Consider the following 9,836-nt stretch of genomic DNA (forward strand, 5'->3'; position numbering starts at 1 on the left):
AATGAAGAAATGTAACTTTGAAATCGCGGATGTTTGGCAAACTATCAGAGTTAAGAACTGGATTGGGAGGATTTGTGAAGAGGCCTACGGAGGAGAATGAGGCCCTATTCGTAGCACAGAATCGGGTTTGAAAGATATATCAGTATTTAGTAGTACTAGCACCTTATAAATTCTGTCTTAGAAGTAGGATTGGTGTGACCACGTTCTGAGAAATGATGTACGTAAGGCTCACGAACATGTTACATTGCAGACCGGGGAGGACAGCGAAGGGAGAGACAGCACCAAGACTAGAAACAAGATGAATTAATTGAAGGGGGTAGAGGCCAGAGCAGATAATTTCTGAAGCAGAAGAAGAAGAAAAAAAAGGTTTCTGTAGGCCTACCCATCATCCTGCGTTTTTTCACAACTCTAAGGCCACTTATTATGAGATTTCTCTATTTTTCCTTAAGGTAAAGTTGTCCCTCTGCGTCACTAAGCACTACGCCATAAAGGCGTATGTGGGAATAGATATATAGATCCACATTTTCTTGACCTCGACACTACCTGGAGGTGAGTCTTCAGCTTCACGTCCCTCCTGCTTTACCCCCGGGGAAGAGCCCTCGTTACCCATTTGATAGGAGACTGGGTGGACCCCACAGCCGGTCTGGACGACGTAGGGAAAAGAAAATTCTTGACCCTACCGGGACCCGAACTCTGACCCCTCGGTCTTCCAGCCCGTAGCCAGTCGCTATACCGACTAAGCTATGTCGGTATAGCCAGTTATGAACAAAATGTGGATCCAAATTTGAACAAAAATTCGGCATCTAAGTTCACAGATACATACACCTGATGGTGACCCAGTAGGAGTTGAAACATGTCATGAACAACAAGAGTGTAAATAAATTTTGTTCTTACCTTTAACTGAATTGTTGTGTTGACGGATAGAAAATACTGTTTAGAATAATCGTTCTTACAGCCGTGACTACGAAGATAGTTGTCTTCTGGTACATGACACCATACAGTCTGGTAGAGTCTTATCAACGTTTTGAAGGAACCCGCTGCCTGTGTTATCAAGGTGAAAGATTCCTGGTACTATAGACTACACTACATCACATCCAAGAAGACGCCAGTCTTCGTAATACGAGTATCTGTAACAAGAATTCTGCAAAAGGCCTTACAGCGTGTCAGTCCTACCGAATGTCTAAGATCTAGTAAACCGAAGTGAACGGAGATGTTCATGGAGGTAGGCCTAGGGCCACTGGGGCTGTAGTGCCAAGGAAAAAAAAATTCTTCTGGCCTACGGTACTTTTTGAAACATGTGGACCTGATACTGAAAGTCTATTTTCCGAAACAAAATACCCAGGGAGAATTTTTGTTTACAGTAATTTTGAATTTAGCGTCAAGTTGAGCGCGTCAAGTTGTATTTTACGTAAAAAATTTGTACTGGAGGGTGTTGAAGGTGATAAAGTCGAACCAACTTTTCCGACGGGCTGACAGATACTCGCATCTGCAATTTATCATCATTCATATTTAACAAGCAATGCAGTTTCTCATTCCAAAGGGATGGTCGCTTCATCACAGCCACTCGCTGGATAAAGCGGCAATATTAAGTACCCCCAGAAACAAAATGGCATGCTGCCACTTGATCGCGTTATAATCCCGCATCTGAGTGACAAATCGGACAACTGATCCTGCAATGGGTAGCCTCGTACTGAAGGAACCCCCGAATCAGATATCAGCAGCCGCCCATACACGGTTTTCGACCTCTCGAATTCTGCCCGAGGCGCATATGTGTGTCCCCATATTTTCTTTTATTTTCTTGAGTTCTTTAACGCGGCTGACACTCGCTAGATTACACACCGCCGATTGATGAATTGGAAACGATCTAGCATGAAGTTGTCGCTTAGGGAAACTCGGAACCAATATTTTGGAAGACGATCAAACTGAGAATACAAACATAGGGCGCTAGCTATGCCAACCAGCTTAATCGCATGTTTCCTTGCTGCATTGGCCCGGGTAGGTAGGCAACTATATGCCTTGTGATGGACCGATATCCCACTCAGGGTATTCCACAACATTTCTAAAACAGGGATAAAAATAATGGTAAAGTAAGCACTACGCCATGAAGGCGTATGGGGGAGTGGATGTATAGATCCACATTTTGACCTCGTACTAGCTGGATGTGAGTGGTCAGCTTCACGCCCCGGTCGTTTTACCCCCGATATCTACTGGATAGGAGGTTGGGTGGAACCAAGAGCCAATCTGGGACGAAAAGAAAAATTTTCACCCTACCGGGATTCGACATTCGACCCCTTGGTCGTCCAGCCCGTAGCCAGTCGCTATACCGACTACGCTATTCCGGTTTCTTATCTAGACAGGGGTGGACAACAAATAAGAAAGGTAACGCTATCCCTGTAAGAGGCCGTGAAGGCCCATAGGGTTGTGAGACGTTGAGGGTCTCCCACTTTCTTAGACAGACCGGCAGTGAGGTTGTCAGCCTTACGCACCGGCCGCTTTTTAGCCCCAGAAAGATTCCTGGTACATATTTCTGTTAGAGGCTGAGTTGACCCCAGGGCCATGTATTTATGTAAGGGGTGGGTCATAAAATTCGGCCCTCGCACTGCGACCTTGAATGATCTATTGTGCTTCCCTTTGGACCCCAGGGCCATAGTGCGCCTGGAAGGATTAGGTCAATTGAAAAAGAGAATCCACCTCATCGGGACTCTAACCCTCGACATTCCGGCTTGTAGCATAGTGCCTCAACAAGTTACGCTGTCGATGTCCCCCGTTTATTAATAAGTGCAGACAAATTAACTTAAAAAATAAATCAAACGAAATACATTTTAAAAATTCGTATTACAAGACTTCATTTGTTTCCTATTAATACATAATTCATATGTAGTGATGAGGGAGGGTTGTTGGGCAAAGGGAGAAGGTGTTAGTTGTCGAATGCCTTCATAAATATGAGCCACGGATACACAGACAGACAGCAAACTGATCCCATTAGCCCATAAGTAGGGTGCCAACTTTAGCAGATATAAGGTTTTGCGTGGTCAGCACAACGGATCCCCACGGCCGTTAATTTCCGTTTTCTAGACCGGAGCCGCTATATCCTTGAAACAGCACCTCAGTTATCGCCACGAGGCTGATTGGACCCCGTTCCAGACCCACTAGTTCTCAGAAAATTTTGTACCTCCGGGAATCGAACCCGTACCTCTGGATCTGTAACCTCGACAAGCGGCGGTCGCTAGGCCAGTATAGTTCGCTTGCGGACTAGAACCACGTAGATTGTTTGTTTGTTTTTTTTTGTTTAAGGAAATGGGATGAAAAGAAAAGGAGGCTTATGGGATTACTTTGCTGTATGTGTGTCCCCCTTAATTTTTTCCTTTTTCTGTGCTGTATCGTATCAAAGGAGAGTAGGCGATTAGTTCTTTCCAGAACTTCTTGTTTGTACTAAGCTCACAACCCATCACTGTGTCTTAAGAATTTGAAAACAGACTAAGTCTCTCTATGTGAAGTTACATCGGCCTTAATGTTCTTTCCTTCTCGTGTCGGCGAAGCGTTTCCATCACCTCAAAACGTCGATCGACGTTTGTTAGAGCAGTCCAGATCAGTTAGAACGTAATTAACCCATAGTAAGGTTCTTTCGTATGTGTGACCTGTGGCAAAATTGTCTGCTGCGTGATTTTCAACATTACACATTGCTTGTAGCTGGTCTCTAAGGTAGACGCCATCAAATTAACTGTGCGTATAGCGTCCTCTGACGTAGCAATATGTCACGTCAAGGAGTCGGAGAAGCAGACTGCAAGACCCCTTCCCCTAAGCCAGGGGTCGGGGAACTTCTTTACTTATTACCCCAAAATATATTTATTTACGCCGACGTTACCCCCTTGATTTGAAAGAGAGAAAATCATAGATTAGTCAAATTCAAAAGGTTTATTGAATCTATTTATATGGAGAACACAATTATAAATACAAAAAGTATAAAATAAATGCGATAAAATACGAGTCAATTAATATCCTCATTATGAAACAAAAGGATTTCTTAGAAAATTTTTTTCACTTCAGGTTTTGGAGAAATTATGTTGTTTCATTTTTGATACAATAACATCAAAATTGGGACATTTTGATGTCAGAGCAATTTGCATACTCTCTTCGGGTTCCAGTCGATTTCCCTGCTTTGTTTTTATGTTCAGTAGAGGGGAAAATCCTTGTTCGCAAAGGTAGGTTGTTGCAAAGGGCAGCAACTTCTTGACTGCCTCCTCATGTGCAATTCTGAAAGCATTTGCAGCTCTTGACATCCAAAAATATGACAGATCTGCTTTGTTTTCAAATTCAATACGTGGTTCATTATTGGATCGAAGTTCAAGAAGTGCCTCTGCCAAACCTTGAGGCTCTTCTGGTACATCAGCGATTTCACATTTAAAGGGATCTACAACCCAACTGACATTATGTGAATCAAGATCTGGAAAGTAATCATCGAACTGCTTTTTGAGTTTGGTAAGATGCCTCATAACTGTGTCCCTAATGTCGTCAAAAGTAATATTTTCACAATCTTCCAAAAACAAATCCAACCTTGAAAAGGTTCTGCTTTCTGTCTCCAATATAAAAGCTTTGATCCAAACGCTGAAATCTTTTTTCTGGCTGAAATTATATTCATGTTTTTTCATTGCAATTCTTTGTTCAATGCATTCACATACTCAAAAATGTTAGCTAAATATGCGAGATGTGCAACCCACGAGGAGTTTGTAAACTTATCTGCGAGAACATGCTTTTGATCAACGATAAAAATTTCAAGTTCAGTTTTGAGAACCCACACTCGGTTCAGAACATGTCCACGTGACAGCCACCTCACTTCTGTATGAGAAAGTAGGTCTGTATATTCAGCCTCCCCATCTGTACATAATTGACGAAATAGTCGCGTGTTTAGTGTATGTCCTTCGACGACATTGACAACGTTGATAACATTATGCATGACGGCTTCCAGTGCAGGTTTCAAACGTTTCACAAGCAGTGCCTGGCGATGGATCATACAGTGGTTAACTTCAATTTTTGGATTTTTCTCTCTCGCCAAAGCCGAAAAACCACTAACATGACCCAACATAGCTGGAGCTCCATCAACAGACAAAGAAATGTAGTCTTCCCACTTTAAATTAGCGTTATTAAAGTATTCATTAATTTTACTGAAGACATCAATTCCATGAGATCGCAACTCGAGGGGAGAACAAAACAACTCCTCTTCAATTGCATGTAAACCTTTTTAGCAAACATACACCATCAGCTGCGAATTACTACCGACATCTGTAGTTTCATCAAGCTGAATAGCAAAGCATTTACTCTCTTTTATTGAAGAAATAACTTGTTCCCTCACATTTTCTGCTAAAATAGAAATTCTTTCTTTCACAACTTTTGCAGACAAGGGCACTGAATTTAGTTTCGCAGCTTCTTTCTGACCACACATAATCTCTGCCATTTTCAAAGCTGCTGGTTTAACCAATTGCTCATCAATAGTGTATGGTTTCTTGTTTCGGGCAATCAACCAGACCACTTCAAAGCTGCCCTTTGAGGCTGAACGTTGATCGAATGTACTTCTCAAGTTGCTGTTCAGTCTTTGTTTTTTGACAGATATTTCCAAATTTACAAAGTATTCCCGCGGTTTGGAAGACAGGTGTGGGTGCAAATTATTCAAGTGTTTCTTCAATTGACTCTTTTTGAAAGATTCTGCAGTCAGTACTTTCAAACAGACAACACACTGTAGTTTCATTATTCCTTTGTCTTCTATTTGTGTAAACCATAATTGAGGAACTCTTCCTGGTATATTCGTTTTCTAGTTGATGTCATCTGAGGGGTAAAAAAAGACAGTGATTCAAAAAGTTTTAACTCTTCAGCACAAGCGTTTCTTATAGTTACACGAGGACACGCGTAATATGGAGGAAACCTCTGCATGTACAATATGTGTAAGTCAGTACTGGAGGCCGCGCCATAGCTCAGGCGGTTAGTTGCACATGTACTATAACACGAAATTACCGATTCAGTGTGACAAGATCAAACTGCTACTACTTCACATAAATGATAGTGCGTCGGTTTCATGAAAAACTTCATTTCGCTTGCTTATTAAATAATGAATGAATGAATTTATTGATAGTAAATCCTTGCTAACATGACACTATCTTACCTTGATCGTCGAAGTTTTTGAGCATAAGATAAAACAATAGGTGACTAGGGCAAAATGACGTATACAAGACATGCGCTTCTGCTGTCTGCCGAGCCACAACTAACGCTATCGTCCACAACATGCTGGGTGAGTTTATCTATAGAAGTATTTAGTGATGACGTCACGCTGCCATGATGGATTCTTAAACAATTTCCGTAGCAGCCGTTGTTACGGATGGTTATTTGCCGGAAGAAAAATTTCTGTCGTAACAAGTAACGCGTTTTTTATATAATTTCATTTATGTCTATTGAGTCCTCATTACCCCCAAGAATTTCATTTTTACCCCACTTGGGGTAATTTACCCCGGTTCGCCGACCACTACGGCCTAAGCGTATCTGTAGGTGCAGTGCTCGGAAAACAACAGCGATCCGTCTTATTGCGCCAGTCGTCCATGCAGATGTAAGCTGATTTCCGGAAACATATCACACATTTTCTAACATTTCCAATATTCAGAAGTTCATGGTAACTTACAGATCAGTTCGAAAGATACTGGAAATAAAGGGATGAATCTATTCCGAAAATCTGTACGTAAATCGGAGGATAATATAAAAATAAAACTTACTGACTTCTGGAATTAGATGACGTATAACTCCGTGGTTTTAGTCCGCAAGCGAACTATACAGACCGAGCGACCGCCGCCTGTCGGCGAAGTTAGTGCCAATAATTGAGGAGCTACTTGCATGGTAAAGTAGTGGCTCCGGTGCAGAAAACCGAAATTAACGGCCGTGGGGTTTCGTTCCGCTGATCGCGCGACATCCTCTATCCACTAACGTTAGGTGGCCTATAGTTTTTTAAATAGGCATCAGACTGCACGGTGTCATATCCCTGAATACGGTATTCGTAAAAATCACGGCTACGAGAACCTTAAATGACACACAATATTAAAATAGATGTTGAAGTGTGTGAAGTGGATTAATCTGGCTCAGGAAATGTACCAGTTGCAGGAACTTACGAACATTCTGATCATACCCCGGTCTTCTGGAATGCCGTCTGTTTGTCGCGCGAACGGTTATACGAAATTTGTTCACATTCAGTTCTAGAGCAGTGTCCGTTTCATATGAATGTTTTGTGTGGTTTGAGATTCACACAGCGGCGGTAGTGAAGGATTTGTTCTCTTGGACATAATAATATGTAGGCCTTCGAAAATAAACGGACGTTTCGGAGGAACATGCCACCTCAATCTTCAGGGCTGAAGAATAAGTTAAATAAGAAACCAGCATGAAGCAGGCACCAACCTTTGTTTACTGTACAACTCTAAAGATAGAGGCGACATATTACTTTCGAAACTTCGGTTAACTTTCAACGTGTTACACTGGTTTATATACCAAACAATATAACTCTTCATGAACATTGTTTCCACAAATAAAGGCCCTTCACATGGCTTCGCAAATACAAAGTGGCGATTCTCCCGGAAATGACTAATGATTTTAATTTGATTTTAATGATTTATGGAAACAATCGACCGCCTCTGTGGTCTAGTGGTCAGAGTTCCTGGCTACAGATCTAGAGTTTCGGGCTCGTTTCCCGGCGCTACAATGTTTTCTGAGAAGTAGTTTGGAACAGGGTCCACTCAGCCTCGTGAGGATAATTGAGGAGCTATTTCAAAGAAATAGTGTCTCCGGTCTAGAAAACCGAGATTAACTGCCGTGGGAATTCGTTGCGCTGGTCATGCAGCACCCTCTATCCGCTAAAGTTGGCACTAACTTCGCCGAGAAGCGGCAGTCGCTCGGTCGGTATAGTTCGCTTGCTGACTAAAACCACGGTGTTAAGAAATGGAAAAATCCCCCTAAATAAAACCGTATGTATGGTATCTTGAAGAAAGTAACGGTATGTCCTCTAGCGGTTGTTATCCGTCAATTGAATATGAGAAAATATGTACGAGTACTTGTTTTCAACGTTTTGATGTAGCTGGTGACACATGTAGGAGTCGTTGGTATCCGAGAACTATTGCCTGCCCCGTTAACATATGCTGTACGGGCTGTGCAATGAGTAAGGACATTTCACTACACTCGAAGGCCGGTCTACCGGTTCCGACAGCGTAAGTGGAAGTTATCCATTCAGAGGCGCTCCCATCACCCCACCGAGCCGAATCGTTTCCCATCTGAGAGCAGAAAGACTGGCTGAAAAGAAAATGGCATTGGAGTAGCCTCAATGTATCAGTGGGAGTTAAGACGTGAACCCTGTTTCCAGCAGGAGCCACATGTTCACGTCAGTTTGAAGGCTTGCCTGTCTAACAGGACTGAGAAGGCTGTAGTCCAGAATGCAGTACATGGAGTCCCAGTGGCGCCGTGATTTTTTGTAACAGTTTATAACATACAAAGAGAAGTTAATTTATGTACTTCATTGAAGTGGACTTCATTATGGGCTAATACGATTAGAAAGTTAAATTTTCGGACGTTTAGCGAAGCGTTCAACAGGGTGCTCAGGAGAATATTTGGACCGAAGAAGGATGAAGTGACGGGAGGTTGGAGAAAACTGCATAATGAGGAGCTTCATAAATAGTACTCTTTTCCATATGGTAGTTAGAATGATCAAGTCAAGGAGGATGAGGTGGGCAGGGCATGTAGCACGAATGGGTGAGAAAAGGAATGCATATAGGATATTGGTGGGAAAGCCAGAAGGAAGGAGACAACTGGGAAAACCAGTAGATGGGTGGACGATATTAAAGGGGATCTTACAGATATAGGATGGGTTTGTATGAATTGGATTGATCTGGCTCAGGATAAGGACCGGTGGGGGCTCTTGTGAACACATTAATGAACCTTCGGGTTCCGTAAAATGCTGGAAAATTCTTGAGTAGCTGCAGATTTGTCTTCTCCAGAAGGGCTTAGCTCCATAAGTAAGTAAGTAAGTTAGCGAAGATTTCTCTCCTCATGGATATAAAGCCATGTGGTCCGTTGAATGTAACCGACCTTATTGAGTAATGTGTTGCCTCAGTTTTCAGGGTTTGAAGAGTAAGCCAGGCAAGAAACCAGCCTGATGCAGGCAGCAGGCAGAGCCTACACCCAAAACTCTTCATAACCACCATTCATTCATTCAGCAGTGGTTCTGCAGCTCTTCTTTGGGCCCTGGCGCCTTCTTCAGTTCCGTTATCTTTTTTTACGCAGACCGTAGGACCCCTTGGACGAGTGATCAGCCCGTCGCAAGGCCGCTACCCACACACAGGACAAGACAAACACGCAGACATCCATGTCTTGAGTGGGGTTCCAACCCACGATCCCAGCGTTCGAGCGAGCGAAGACAGTTCATGACTTACACCTCTTATACGATTACCTTTAAGCACATGCCTGCTTATGTGTTTGAGAATGATCGTCTCTTATTACGAAAAACAACTATACTCGAATTTTTTTATAACTCCATGGAGCTGCGCTTGGGAAGCCGCTAGTCGCTCAGCTACTCAAGAATTTCCCAACATTTTACGGAAGCCGAAGTTTTATCACCATGTTAACAAAAGCCATCCACTGGTCCCTACCCTGGTAAAGCTAGGTAAAAATGAGGAGGCAGATGGTAGCGTAGTTGGTTGAGGCACTATACTACAAGCTGGAAGGTCACGAGTTCTATTTCCGATGAGGTCAGTGGATTTTTTCAATTGACCTAATCCTTCCAGCCGCACTATGGCCCTCTAACTGAAATGAGTATCAGA

Source organism: Cryptotermes secundus, unplaced genomic scaffold, assembly GCF_002891405.2.
Source record: "Cryptotermes secundus unplaced genomic scaffold, Csec_1.0 scaffold1514, whole genome shotgun sequence".
NCBI lineage: Eukaryota > Metazoa > Arthropoda > Insecta > Blattodea > Kalotermitidae > Cryptotermes > Cryptotermes secundus.